Here is a 16,084-nt window from a genome sequence, read left to right on the forward strand (position 1 = left end):
AGCCGTGTGGAAAAACATGGAGTCAGCAAGTGAGCGTTCTCACACCTATACATGATTTATATCAGACGTAAACAAACAGATAAATAAGCTCACGTGTGCTCATCAACACGCATGCAGTGACATGACCTGTTCTTTCTGCTTCGCTTCTTCTGGTGTGGTTCGTCTCTTTGGTCTCACAAGTAATGGTGGCAGCGCAAATACACACACCACACACACACACACACACCCACACACACACACCCACACACACACACAGCCAGAGGAGCACAGCAGGCAGAGGAGGTATGAATTATACATCCGGCTTGTCTCTATGCATTAGATAGAAAAAAATAAAATGGGAGATAGAAGGGGAAGACCAAAAAATAAAAAATAAAATTAACAGCTAAATAAGTAGGAGATGTTCCGGATGGTGTGTATCGTTTCCGTTTAGAGGAGGAAGACAAGACAGAAAGAAATCCATAAAGAACCGTTTCAGGCCACATAGACGACATACTTTGCGTTTGGCGAGGGTGTTTTGTGTACGTGTGTGTAACGCACAGGTCCGCAGCTGGATGTGGGAACAGCTCCTAGCAACATCTTTCAGCTGCTGTGATGCTCATTGGTTCACAGTTCAAAGAGTTCTTCCCTCTGATGGGTGTGTGGGGGATGGAGAGGGGCGAGGAAGCTGCACACACATACCCACACACACTCTCTCTCTCTCTCTCGCTCTCTTAGCCGACTGATTTGGGCAGAATTTTTTATTTCTGTACTTCCCAAAAGCACCGTCCTCGTCTCAGATTTGTCTGCTGTTGGAAGAAAAAAAAAAAAAAGCCAGTAGTTTGCAGCTAAAGTGCTCCAGGCAAAGATGGAGAGAAAACCTCAGGTTCTGCTGGGGGATGCGGACCAAATTGAATGTGGTGAGGATGCAAGAAGGACTTCCTGCCTGTCACCGCTGTCAGGAGAAATCCCTCATGTCTCTCAGGACTTGGCTTCATGGGAGCAAAAATACAATTCTCATGCTTCCAGAGTGAAAGCTGTTTGTATGTTCATGCGTTTGACTGTCTAGGGATGATGGTTGCAGATGATTGCCATGAGGACCGATCCGACTTTTGTTTTTGTGATTTCCTGTTTTGTTTCTGTTCATGTTTACTCGCCTGCTTTAGAGAGATGAGAGGGGCTTCTATCAGCCTCTCGTTTGGCTTTAATCACAGCTAACAAGATTTTATTGTTTTATCTCCCCGCATAAATAACTCATCTGCACTTTAAAATTTCACAGCATAAAGAGAACAGACTGTAATATTTACAACCAGCTCCACGCATGTCAAAATGCATGTGGTTTTTTTTTTTTATATATATCTCTAATTGGCGTTTGAGCTTCGCCAGGAAGGTTAATTTCGCGTTACGTGTTCCTTCTCAAGTCATTTTTCATTTGCGCTTCAGATCTGCAGTGTCAGCATGTCTTTGAACATTCAAATCTTTCTTTGTTAAAGGGACTGTGACCCTCCGAGATTTAATCTTTTGTCTGGATTTTCATCTTTTCGTGTCAGTTTTTTATATCTTACTTGATGAAAGCAGATACAGAGAGATAAGACCTGAAGAGGAACGTTGGGAAATGAGAAAGAGAAAAGAACAAGAAAGGTGAAGTAGCGTGAATTATAATAATAATAATTATAATAATAATAATAAAAACAACAACAGAAGAGATTTAGATGATTAGTTTAGTTTCTGGTCTTGAAATCCACAACTTTCGAAGGGCAGATTATTATAATAAGCAGCTGCAGGGCAAAGCGGCACGTACATCCCTCATCTTCAGGAATTTTCTATCTCATTAATGCTCGCGTGAAGCTAAAACTACTAAAATGAACTTCCTTGGTGCATACTACCAGGACTACAAATCAGAGATGCTAAAATGCTCCATCATATTCCGACAGTTACAGTTAGGGCCAGAAATATTTGGACAGTAACACAATTTTTGTGAGTTGGGCTCTGCATGCCACCACATTGGATTTGAAATGAAACCTCTACAACAGAATTCAAGTGCAGATTGTAACGTTTAATTTAAAGGGTTGAACAAAAATATGTGATAGAAAATGTAGGAATTGTACACATTTGTTTACAAACACTCCACATTTTAGGAGCTCAAAAGTAATTGGACATATAAACATAACCCAAACAAAAAAGTTTTTTCTCAATATTTTGTTGCGAATCCTTTGGAGGCAATCACTGCCTTAAGTCTGGAACCCATGGACATCACCAAACGCTGGGTTTCCTCCTTCTTAATGCTTTGCCAGGCCTTTACAGCCGCAGCCTTCAGGTCTTGCTTGTTAGTGGGTCTTTCCGTCTGAAGTCTGGATTTGAGCAAGTGAAATGCATGCTCAATTGGGTTAAGATCTGGTGATTGACTTGGCCATTGCAGAATATTCCACCTTTTTGCTCTCATGAACTCCTGGGTAGCTTTGGCTGTATGCTTGGGGTCATTATCCATCTGTACTGTGAAGCGCCGTCCGATCAACTTTGCAGCATTTGGCTGAATCTGGGCTGACAGTATATCCCGGTACACTTCAGAATTCATCCGGCTACTCTTGTCTGCTGTTATGTCATCAATAAACACAAGTGACCCAGTGCCATTGAAAGCCATGCATGCCCATGCCATCACGTTGCCTCCACCATGTTTTACAGAGGATGTGGTGTGCCTTGGATCATGTGCCGTTCCCTTTCTTCTCCAAACTTTTTTCTTCCCATCATTCTGGTACAGGTTGATCTTTGTCTCATCTGTCCATAGAATACTTTTCCAGAACTGGGCTGGCTTCTTGAGGTGATTTTGGGCAAATTTAACTCTGGCCTGTCTATTTTTGGAATTGATGAATGGTTTGCATCTACATGTGAACCTTTTGTATTGCTTTCATGGAGTCTTCTCTTTACTGTTGACTTAGAGACAGATACACCTACTTCTCTGAGAGTGTTCTGGACCTCAGTTGATGTTGTGAACGGGTTCTTCTTCACCAAAGAAAGTATGCGGTGATCATCCACCACTGTTGTCTTCCGTGGACGCCCAGGCCTTTTTGAGTTCCCAAGCTCACCAGTCAATTCCTTTTTCCTCAGAATGTACCAGACTGTTGATTTTGCTACTCCAAGCATGTCTGCTATCTCTCTGATGGATTTTTTCCTTTTTTTAAGCCTCAGGATGTTCTGCTTCACCTCAATTAAGAGCTCCTTTGACCGCATGTTGTCTGGTCACAGCAACAGCTTCCAAATGCAAAACCACACACCTGGAAACAACCCCAGACCTTTTAACTACTTACTTGATTACAGGTTAACGAGGGAAAGGCCTTTTGAGTTACTTGCAGCCTTTGGAGTCCATTGTCCAATTACTTTTGGTCCCTTGAAAAAGAGGAGGCTCTGCATTACAGAGCTATGATTCCTAAACCCTTTCTCCGATTTGGATGTGGAAACTCTCATATTGCAGCTGGGAGTGTGCACTTTCAGCCCATATTATATATAAATTGTATTTCTGAACATATTTTTGTCAACAGCTAAAATAACAAAACCTGTGTCACTGTCCAAATATTTCTGGCCCTAACTGTACATAACATACCAAGTTGTCTGGAGTTTGCATGGTCTAACCACATATGCTTGACTTTTATTTTCCCACAATGTCCATAAATATGCATGTCTGTGCATCACTGTTTGTCTAGTCAATCTGTTCAGGGTGTGTCCCACATTAACCCTAAAGAGATTCGACAGCAGAAAACGGATGCTGGAGTAACTTTTGCTGGCTTAAAGATGTCTACCACACATTTTTCTCACTTAAACGGAAGGACACACTGTGTAAACACAAATTTCTACTACGTTTTTCTAGTGCAAATATCTTAGTACACTTGGCAGTAAGACAAAACTACTTTCCAAATAACCTTTCAGCAAGATTGCCCATCGGAAAAAATACTTTGTTATAAGTCAAAAACTCTGGCAGTGGAACTAGTACCTTTTTAAAATCAATATCAAGGAATTACTGACATAATTAAGCTCCTATATCTTACCGAAAATGTATTTGTACGTTAGTTCTGTTTTATTCCAAGATATTTGCGCTGGAAACTACACAAGAAGTGCTTGGTAAGGTTTTGTGTAGGCGAGTCAAAATACAACGAAACTAAAGTAGTGCCACATATCGCTCTTCTTAAGGTAATGCTCCTCAGTTATTCTGAGTTGTATTATCACACCTCGCAGATAAAGTAAACGGTATGAGGAGCTGTATTTCCTCCAGTGTCCATGGCAAATTTCATTCCAGAAGGGATAATTGGGCTATCCCGACTGTTGCATAGTTTACTGCCTTAAATTAATGGCGTAGCAGAGCATGTAGGGTTAAGCTAGCAAACCGGCAGGCTTCAAAAATGTAAATATGTCGAGCAGCTGACTGGCCGCAGCTGATAGCCTGACTAATTTACCAGTTAATGTCAGCTTGTTAAAGTTTTTTGTGCACAGTCAAATCAGAAGTTCTCCCACGTTGTCACAGATAACACGAGACGTGTTGCTGTGACGAAGGTGTTTAGAGAAACTGAGCGAGCTCTTCATCCCACCCACAGAAACACAAGCAACAATTGCAGTGAGCCGAATCCGAGAGTGGGGGCCAATCGAACGTCGCTATCAGATGACAGAATTGTGCATGCAATTCAGCCATTTTCAGGGGATGAGTATGAAGACACTGCCGCCTCCAATACGTACACTTGTCAACATAAAGTAACTTTCCAGACACGTGTTTGTCCCCACAACCCCCCGAGTCTGGCCCTGGGTTGATTTCCCGACAAGCAACACCCAGCGCCCGGTCGTCCACGTTCGGTTTCAGCGCTCTTCGGCATATTCTTCTCATGATGTGAGATTCCCATCTCCTCTGTGGGCAAATCATTTGGATGCAGACGGCAGCAGTTGGCGTCACAGCTGAGACGCGCAGCAAGACAGAACAAGGCTATCAACAAACAGGAGGCTGGATTTAAGGCAAAGAGAGGCACTCTGTTAAGACTGATCCCGCTTCCCTTATTACTGCCTGTTTTTTGTTTTTTTTCTGTTAAGTAGCTCCCCAGAGCCTTTTAAGGGAAGACAACAAAGAAGGCTTTTAAATTAAAGACTGGTGAGTTACACTCGGGAGTCTAATTGTTTCCTTTTCACGAGGATGGGGGGGAGGGAGTGTGGGGTATCATTGGATTTATTATCCTGCCACCTTAAAGACATTCACCTGCTTTCTTTTTTTTCTCCCTGGGAATAGAAAAGCACACAAGTTTGCTGACAATACAAAGCTTCACCAAAATCACGTGCAAATATCTTTAACTGCTGTCTTTGCAAGTTCTTGTAACATTACTATTATTATTATTATTATTTTCAAATGCGACCTGTTTAAGATAAAATCAAAGGTGTAATTTTACGTTGGTTTTCACGCCAATTTCTCTTGGCTTTTGCGATGTGACGGCTTCCCGATCACCGAAGAGGCGACTTGCTGCCAGAAACTGGGTCATAAAATGAGAGCGTCTCACATCAGCCACATTCACCCAGAAGAGACGGAGCAAGCAACAATCAAAATGTCAGCAAGGGAAGGACGATCTGGAGAAATCAAAGTCTGGTTCAAGAGAGTTCTATTTTATTTTAAACGCATGTATCTCATTACCCTAAACATAGACGTAGTCTGAGTGGGATATTCATCAAAGAGCAAAATATAATATTTCCTAAAGTGTTTAGTTGCCATGGAAACTAAAAGACAAAAAAAAATATAGCAGTAACTTTTGTTCAAAAGCCGAAAGTATAACAGTTGATAGTCGTCAAGCGTCGTCACATCTATGCTGACAAGTAAATTATTCACAAGTGGTTTCATTTTATGTAATTACAGACAGACGCGTCTGTCATTAGACATTATGGTAATGTTAAACTAACTGAACCAGCTAGTTTTAATGAAGCCAATCAGATGCTGGCATCAAACTTGGTTTGATATGTCTTCTTGTTATTTCTCAAAGCCGTTAATATTCTTAGTGAACTGGTACGTTCACTCCGGGGGTTTGCTGCAGCATTATAAATAATTTGAAAGCACTTCTGTGGATTCGCTGCGATGCTTTGCCGCTCTGTTTTATGTTGCCTCGCCAAAGTACTGATAAAATACAAAATACTGATTGTATTTGCGCGCTTATGCTTATGCTTCCTTGTATTTGATAGAGCGGGGGGTCGACGACTCCGGTCATCGAGTGCCACTGCTCTCACACCCGAATCAAAAGTCTGAATGATCTCCTCCTCCATCATTGACCCTTCATTTGATTCATTACGACCGAAACCTTCGATGTATTTGTAGTCTGACGCAAAATAGGGAATAATTGTAACAAATAATTACATTCTTTGGTTAGCGTCTGAGTTGTACTGAAAGAGATGAAAGAAGTCTCTCCAGTTTTTCTCAGATATGTACGGTAAATCAATAAAAGAGAGTGTTAGTATTTTGTATGAGGGGCCTTGTAGAACAAAAACTACATTTTCTCTCTCACACACTATTGTGGACTGACCGACACACACTTACAACACTAAAATTGCACATATACACTATTAAAGCATCACACACGCACACAATTTTTCTCATTCAATCTTGTGTATGCGCGTGTGTGGTGTTTTAATAGTGTATATGTGGAGTTTTAGTACTGTAAATGTGTGTGTGTGAGAGAAAATGTAGTTTTTGTCCTAAACGGCCCCTCAAAATTATTATGCATTTACAATCGCAAAATAAAAAAAAGACAAAAAATCTGAACACCCCCCACCACCACCTCCACCCCAAAAACAATTTCAAGAGGTATTTTTGCAAAGCACTTGACGCCTCAGCTAAGAGCGCAAGGCCAAAAAGCACAGATGCATTCACTCCAGTTCGTCTGGAACTTTGCGCGTACTTGAATACATTTTCACATATTTTAACACTCCCGCTCGATACTTACACTTCCGCCCACTGATGGAAAACTGACCGCCAATTATGCGGCTTCGCTGGTGTTTCTCCTCATACCTGCACAAAGCAACTGACAGTTAGCACTAAATGCTTGCAGCCTACAGAAACTGTTGGGTCAGATTGTAGGAAGAAAAAAAATTAACCATCTCTCTTGACCATCTCGTTCTGGAGCTGTAGAGTCTAAGGTTAGGCTCCACCAGAAGATAAGAAAGCATTTTAAATCACCTTCAAAAATCGAATCGTTACAGACATGCCATCAGCTCCAGGCTGAGTAATCGCTGTCTGTCTCTTGAGCATTCTGGTGTTTTTTTTTGTTTTTTTTTGTCTCTCAGCAGAAGACGTAAGCGCATGCTTTCAATCACAAACAGAGAAGTATTTGATCTCACACAGACTCATGCGCCGCTGCACACATGTGGTCTCATGCATGCATTAAACACAAACATTGCTTACAGGCCTGCTCCACTCCCAACAGGGTTCCCACCTCAGTGGTTAATAATTTATTGATTTGATGTTTGATAAGGTTCTTAATCAAACTTTCATGTGACCAGAGGCGTCTGAAAAGCAAAAAACTAAAGAAAAGATGTCAAAGTAAAGCCACTGTGCTATATTTCAGTATAGGTATAACAGAAGAATGAAACATTAACCGAAGCTTAATTTAACATACTTGTTTTTTTTGTTTTTTTGTTTTTTGTTTTCTTCTTGAAAAGACGCAGCCATTTAGGATGAAAAAGCAGGATTTTCAGGGTTTAAAACAAATGATTCAATCAATCGGTATGTAAAGTCATGCAACACCCGTGGAAAGCTGAAAAAGTCCCAGTCAGGAACAGATGTTGCAGGTATTCAGTGTTCTGGCCTGAAACTTGTGATCACTTCACAGCGTTTACACTGTAAAACCGCTATGTGATCCCTTTAGTCAAAGGAAGTAGGAAAATTCACAAATATTTCATAGATAAGGCCTGTGAAATATGTCCGAAAAGGAGAATGAACCATCACTAAGAAGCAGCAGCTTAACTTAAAAATCTACTGATTGCTGTTGTTTGTATCTTCAGAACGTTCACTATTTGTTTAAAAGTTCATCCGTCCATTGTATAACACCCTCGTCCCTAGTGGGGTGGGGAAGGGTATCTCCAGCTAACGTTCCGGGCGAGAGGCGGGGTAGTACACCCTGCACAGGTCTTGTTTAAAAGTCAACTTCTGGAAATCAAATACCTTCTCACTACAGGCTTTTCTGGGGGAATTTCAAACCTGGCAAAATATTTCAACCCTGACTAAAAGAGAAAGAATAGGCCTAGAAAATTACTCTGGTTCCTGGACAGAGGAAACATGCGAATGTTATTGTCATTGATATCGGAAATCGGTTTGATATCAGCCAACAAACAAGCATCAGCCTGCCTCTAACATCGCCACTATAAGAACACCGATAAGTATTTCCTCTAGTATTTGGTCCACAGCAATAATAAATGGGTCACTTGTTCTGTTGCCCAATATATTGCTTTCTGTTTGAGTGATATCACTTCATCAAGCCTTTTCTAACATTCCACTCTACAAAACAAGTCATAAAAGTATGCAAGATATGTGCCATCGTATTATTGGGTGAGTCGGCAAAAACTCAAAGCTGTAATACCCGTATTGTATTGGAACCGAAACGTTCAATGAGACCAAACGGCCAAAAAATGGCCAACATTTAAAACGCATCCAACCCAAGAGGAATCAGGTAGCTGGTTAAAGCTAAATGTAGCTAAATACGGGTGAAAACCTGTAAGAGGCTGCACAAGACTTGAGACTGGGCTGGAAGACCAGGTCTGATCAAGAGCAGCGGCAGGCGTAGGGCCGGCCACTGATTAGCAGCTACGTGTAAAGCAGATGTGAGTGTTGACAATGGGGGAATCACTCCTTTCTTCTAATGGCTTTAATGAGCTCTCTGGAGCCGTGGCTCTGCAAGAGGCAGCAACGCGGAGCTCCAATATGGAGGCGTACAGTAAAAAGGAGAGCGAGTGATGACCTAATAGAGATTGGAATAAAAGCACAGCTGGAAAGTGACAATGGAGACCGAACCGCTTACACAAGCGTCACCACACCAACAGAGTCAGTGAAAAACAAGCAGAGCGACAGTTTTTTTTTTTATCCCCCCTTTTCTCTCCAGCCGCTGTAGCCACTGCGCTCATGTGGCGGAGAATTGACCCACACCGGATCAGCAAAATATCCCCTCCCCTCCCCGCCTCCAAAAAAAAACAAACACTTTGCCCGGCAAAATGCTGCAGCCATGCATGCAGTTGCACAGAAAGGCAGGCGAAAAAATATGCAGGGCTTCGTCTCACAAGCCTCCGCATGAGGAAGTCAGCGAGGGTGTTTGAAGTTTGTTTGATCAAACAGAGAGTATGCAGCACCACTAGCTGATGCCACAGCCTATACTCTTCACTTTGCCCCCAGACAGCCACATACACCTCCTGTCAATTTTCTCTTCGTTCCTCCCTCCTCTTCCTCCCCCCCAATCTCTATCACTCCCTCTCTTCATCTCAGTTTGTTTTTTTTGGCCATCTCATCATTCTGTTTTTTTTTTTTTTTTCATTTGTTTTCTTTTCCTTGACAAACCACACTGCAATTATGTCAGACACTAATCGCATTAGAGATGTGGCTGTGGGCCTTTCATACATTTAAAAAAAATTAAAATAAAAATCTTTATTCGTTTGGACCAGTTGTGTTTTCTTTCTATTTCCATAACACGCTCCTTATCTCCAAAAACATTGAAGCTCCTCCAAGCCATATTCCTCGTTAGCCAAACATAATTTGCGACTCTGTACAAGCTGAACATATTAGTTTCTGTCTCCGTATCTCCACCTCCAGGTTCGGATGATCTGTGGCACAGCAAGCTTCACGCCACGCACAGACGCCACAGTGTGCTGAGGAGCTCGCTGCGTTTAAGAGAAACACGCTAAAGCAAAACCTCCTGAGTTGTTTTTGTGTCGCAATTGTGAAATTGCAAGCTGCAATGTCATTTTTTGGGGAGATTTCTCTGTGTGAGTGTGTGTGGTAAAAATTTGAAATGTGTGGTGTGACTTTACAATTGTCTGCTTTTCAGTAAATACATTTTTTAAATTATTTTTATTTTTTTTACTGCTTTCCCAGCTGCAAGTCTTTTTTAGTATGGCTCCAGCAGATTATACATTGAACCTAAATTATTTGTTCATTGACATTTGCTGGACTTTCGCTAGGCTTTTTCTCAAATGGGTTAATTTGCACTAATCCAACAACGAGCCCCATATTTTTTGCAGCCTGTAGTCGTAAGTCTGTCATCTGAGCTAAATATGCAATATATTGAACTCAACTCTTTTTCTACTTTTAAACTTCTCCTTAACTTTGTTTTTGTGATGCTGTTTGTTCACTAATGTTCTAATAAAATCCAAACAGCCATTTTTTTACCAACTAAGTAAAACCTGCTCACAGCCACCGTCACACGACCTTTTGGGGAAAAAAAAAAACCATCATAATTGATATCTCTCTTCTATTTTAAGTTATTTTCTATGTTTGAAGAAAGAATTTTACTTTTAGGTTTAGATAAATAGAAAATACTTGCTAATCAGCAGTGGCAGGATGCAGGGGTTTGTCTTGTAACCAGTAGGTTGCTGGTTCAAACCCCACTCTGCCTGTCTGAGTCTTTTTACCATTTTCTCTTTGGGAAAGACACTTCACTCAGCGTGTAGAACTTGATTTGCATTGTCTTCTATTAGGCTGTTGAAAAACATGGAAAATTATGTACAGTTTCTATACACAGACATTTTTTTAAATAAAAAGAACAAATATAAAATACACTATAGGTACTTTTGGGGTAATTCTGTTAAAACCTACCTCCATCATCATATTCATATTTAAAAACATGACTTGGTTCTTTTTCATTTTCAGCCCAGGACTTCAAGTGCCATCATGAAATGGTCCAAAGATCCACTTGCACACCCTTGGTGTAGCATTTCACAAATTGCGCATCATTTTCCTTCGTACATATTTTGTGCTGTTCTGACAGATAAAATCCAGATAAAATGCCTTCATATTAGACAAAACTCAAAAGAGTTCAAAGGGCCCTGGCAATTTCGCAAGGCGCTGTTGCTCCCTTACAGAGAAGCACGAGTGCAACAGCTAACACCGGGGTTGGTGATGAACAGAGCCCACCTGCTGCCCTTTCAGTAATCAGAGAGCGAGTGGGGGAGGAGGGGGAGCTGAGCGGGGGGGGGGGGGGAGCCAAGAGAAGCGGGAACCAGCAGTCGCCTCAGAACTACACAAGAGGCGAGGAAAATTCACCAGCCTTTGATTAGGCCCTTTAAATTTGTGTAAGGATCTCTTTTTTTTTCTTCCTTTTGCACCGAAGCCAGCGCACTCGTACACTCTCGAGCTACACCTGAACACCAGCACAAAATACAAAACAGACACACACACTCACACGCATACAGTATTCAAGCAGAGTCGTGCACTCAGACGAAATATGGAAAAGGTCTGGATACAACAGAAGAAATGAGCAATCTCCCTCTCATTTGTGACACAGCACCTCTCCGGGGATGTGCGAGGTAAAAGGTGAAGCCAGTAAGAATGAGGCAATCTCATCAGCAGAGAATCTCCCTTCCTTCTATTTCCATTAGAAGAGAAGAAGCAACTGCCAAAAAACAAAGAAAGAAAAAAAGCTAATAATTTTCTCACTTCTCTATTCTCCCTTTTATCTTCCATAGAGCGGCAGCAGGAGAGAGAAAATTTGAATCTTAATGAAGTGCACCGACTCTCCTCTTATGAATCTCCAGGAGACGGAGCGTGTGTTGGGTCTCAGGGTGAGGAGGGGGCTCAGGTGAAGCTACAGAGCAGGTGACTCATCACGGTCCTTGTGTCTTTCTCGTCCCCCTCCTAAAACTATTAGTGATCTTTGACACAGTCTTGAGTGTAGTCAATACTTTTATTATCATAATCCATTAGCATGATGGCTCATTATTGACAATTCAGCCAGCATCATAATTAGACTACGGTCAATGAAGTTCCCCTGCGAAATCATCGCCGGGCTCCATAAATCAGACTTTTATCCCTTTTTCTTCTTCCCATCTTCACCACTGCAATTGTCATCATCATCATCATCATCATCATCATCATGGTCTCCATTCACAGCAGTCCTTCCTTTTGTCCCGACATCACGTCCTCATCCTTGCGTCGCATCAGGCGCTTTCTTTGGGGCTGTTAGTGCCACGTCCACAGTCATTACCTCTCCTCTCCATTATCATCATTTTGAGGGTTTTTTTCTGCCAATATTTATGCATTTCCCCACTCCATCATACTCCAGTGAAATCCCCGCTACAGTCAACAGCACAGCATGTGCGCCAGCCTCCATGACAACAGCCCGGCTGTGATCAGCATCCTATAATCATCTCACATCTGTATTTTCCCCCATCGCAGCATCTTCGTCACACCGGTGCGACGCCATCGCTCTCGATGCCTTCTTAATCATCTTAATCATTTACGCCATTATTGTTGTTATAATCAGCCCTACGGCAGGAATAAAAAGCTGTAATTATTGTGACTATGAGGACTCAAAATCTAAACCCTCCCAGTATCCTCATACCTGTTCAGACATTGTGATTGCTAATGTAAGTACGTCAAAAGCTCATCATAATCACGCCACCAAAATCAAGTCTCTTTAAATATTCCTACCTCCACAGTCCTAGTCACTAAACTATTAGACCCAGTCACACCATGCAGTAGAATTAGCATATCATTATCTGCACAATACCCCGACTTTCACCCAATGACGGCTGGTGATAGGCATCACCTCTTCTCCCACAAACCCCCGCCGCCGTCACCACCGTACAAGGATAAGTGGGTAGAGACGGTGGATGTATGGATGGATTGTGAATAATATAGAGGCGCTACTCTACATGTTGGTGTCACTGTAATCAGTCCCATTAAATTAGTTTAGTCAACTTTTAATATACTGGGACTTTCTTGAAACCTAAACAGGAGGGAAAGCAATCAAAACGGAGCTAGAAATCCCAGAAGTTTAAACTAGAGGTGCACCGAATTATTGTATGGCTGATGTATGACGTCTTGAAATGTGCTTTTATTTTATCCTCTTCATCATCATCATCATTGTCTTCATCATCAACGTTGACATCAATATAATCAGGCTCCAAATGAAAACATCAGCTATGGCCATCATCATCGCTGTGATCTGCCTAATTTCCTTCATCACATTTCTAATCACCACCATTTTGTTCCCGGCTGTTTTCATTATCCTCATCAACGTCATCATCATCATCATCATAATCTTTGTGAGCACAATTAGCAACATCGTCGTGATGAACACTGATTCCATTTATGTAAATAAATAGAAAACATTTCAGTCTGCGCTCTGAGGCCTCAGGATGAAATTTTGACAGCTCAACGGAGAGGGAATTTTCATGCTTTGTAAAGTTATCACAGCACCGGTTCTTTTTTTTTTTTTGTTCTCTTCCTTCCTCGAATTCAAATCAAATGAGAGGGAAAATAAACTGTGGACCTTTTTTGTTGTTCCCTGGGCTGACTGACAGCATCAACTATCCAAAGTGCATCACAGAGAACGGATGTATATTAGCTCGAAATCCCTCATCTTTCCACCCCAGACCCTTAATTTATACGTTTACCGCGCTGGAGCTGAAAGTGAAGACAAATGCTCGACCTGAATTGGACGTTGCTGGCAGTAGTTATAATTAACATCCCTTTCACCTGGATGTTCATCATTACCGCAACCTTCGTCATAGACATCACCACCGCTTTCTGTCTGGAGGCATATAATATGAGTGGCTTATGCTCTCATATATATGGCCCTCTGAGTCGTGCTTTGCATTAGATCAGGATTATACCCGTGGTGAGGATTATTTCGTAGGATGGAAGGAATATTGCTTCTAAGCGAGGGGGGAAAAAAACAAACAAAACTAAAAAACCCAGATGGACAACTTGGAGAGTCGTATAAGAACGAGTTACTTAGCAGCCCCAGCATTAAAGTGCCGAAAGAGTCGTCAAAGTGTGGTGGCATCTGTTGGTTCTGCCCTATTATGTCCCATTAGCATACAGTAAAAAAAAACAACCACAAAAAAACAAAAAACACTTGGCTTTTTTATGAGGTCTTGCGATAAAGATTGCTGGGACATTCAAGGTGGAATGAACATCATAATATCTCTCTACTGCTTGAGATTTCTTTATGTTTTATTTTGAACTTTGACTTCCAGGTTTACCCTGTATTAAGACTTCATTAATCTCGCAGGCGACTCTGACCGGTTGCTCTCTGTTATTTCGAAAAACGGCTTTCTCTTTTTACCACCGAGACCAGATTTCTTAATTTCACAACCAGCAGATGTGATGTCAAAGAAATTCCACCAGCTGACTCGTGCAGCTCCTCCAGAGTTACCACGAACCTCTGCCACCTGATAACAAGATCCTGCTACCACCATCTTTGACACCATCAATTATGAAGGCAGTGAAAGCTAAACATATCAGATTAGAATGGATTTGTTGAGAAAAAGCGTGGAAACTATGTACGCGCAACCTATTCCAATAATGTAACACTTTATTTCAACCCTTTGCGAGTGAAATATGACCAAACAAATTGGAAAAGTTTAAATTTGACGGCCAATTTTGAAAGACACTGTAATTGCCGTCTCCTGGCTCTTTCTGGTAATTTACACTGGAAGTAGTTCCAAATCTCATCTCTCGTTTGTCCTCTTCTTCAGCGTTTTAAAAGTCAGTCGGGTACAGCCTTGGACACAGATGAAAAGCGGGTCTTGATTAGCACTCCAAAATATGTACAACGCAGGTGCACGGACACTCTGGGAAAACCCAGCCAACTGCCTGGTGACGATGTCATCTTGTCCGACAAGGAGAGAGATAACCTTGTTGTTCAGAAATACATGGCAAAAACATTTTTACAGGATGTAACTGGTAGCCAAATTGTTTCATAGGAGGAAAATAATAATTATTTTTTAAACGTGCCATTGCCAAACAGATCACCTTTTAAGTTCAATGTCACCTGCAACAATGCCAGGAGGACAACAGGGAGATCTCGTCTCTCCAACTTTCGAATGTGACTCGTGTTTGCCAGTTATGAATGTAAAATCTTATCTATAAAGCTTCACGCGCCAGAGGTCATCCCTAACACCTAATGGGGGACCTCGCAAAAAGCCAATGTTTCCTCGGTAAGCCCAGTCTCTCAAGACCAACCCACTGAGACAATCCAACCACTGAGACAATCCAACCACTGAGACAATCCAACCATGCGCTTCTTGTTGCTGTCAAACTATTCCTAAAGTTGTCTTTGGCTTTCTCGTTTTTAGGTCCTCAAATTTTCACGATATCTTTCTGAATCACTCCTCTCCATCCTTAATGCTTTGCTTTCTTCTTTTTTTGTTGTTGTCTTATCTCACAAAAAATATGTTGATTAAACTTTTTGATTTCATCCTTATCCTCATGCTGAATGTGGCCCCAATCCTTCAAGAAAATCTCTTCAGTTCTCTTTCTGTTTTTAGTAATTTTTTTCTTCTTTTTTATCTCTTTTTCTTGTCCCTCGTGGTCAGTCCCAGGCGCACCCAGACAGCGGTGTATGCTTTATTATCAGTCTCCAGCTGGTCCATAAGGAATGCAAGCTGCGGGTGTCCCATTAGAATACCGGGCAGACAGAACTGAAAGAGAAGAGTCCTATTCTTTTACCGGCTAACACAATCTGCCCGACCAGCCGGGACCTGAGGAAAAAGTATTAGAAGGGAGCGAAAACCAGAATGAGGCCGGAATAACAATGGCTATTGTTCACAGCATATTGAATGCAGTCATATTCTGGTCCAGTATCTCTCCACTAGTTTATTATTTTTTTATATATATATATATCCAGTCTGTTGGTGTCTTCCAAAATCAATGTATATCAAAAGAAAAGCCCCCTTGCCCTCTCTCTGCCTCGCTTTCTCTTGGTTTGAACAGAAACTCCTGCACAGCAAAAAGTCCAGTGTTAATTTAACTCCCACAGAGTTGATTTTAACACTTTTTCAGTGCTTATATAGTCCACTCTCATCAAGAGTTAAATTAACACTTTCAATATAGTTAAAATTTTAACACTTTATCAGAGTTACTTATTTAACTCACAAAACAGGGTGAATT

General features: G+C 41.5%; 1 protein-coding gene across 1 annotated transcript in view; it reads right to left on the reverse strand.

Annotated features, from left to right (window-relative positions):
* The window catches only part of efna2a (ephrin-A2a), a 111,563-nt gene that overhangs the window by 80,731 nt on the left and 14,748 nt on the right, over positions 1 to 16,084 (reverse strand). The gene's annotated exons all lie outside the window — the stretch shown is intronic.

Source organism: Poeciliopsis prolifica, unplaced genomic scaffold, assembly GCF_027474105.1.
Source record: "Poeciliopsis prolifica strain line A6 unplaced genomic scaffold, Auburn_PproV2 SCAFFOLD013, whole genome shotgun sequence".
Classification (NCBI taxonomy): Eukaryota; Metazoa; Chordata; class Actinopteri; order Cyprinodontiformes; family Poeciliidae; genus Poeciliopsis; species Poeciliopsis prolifica.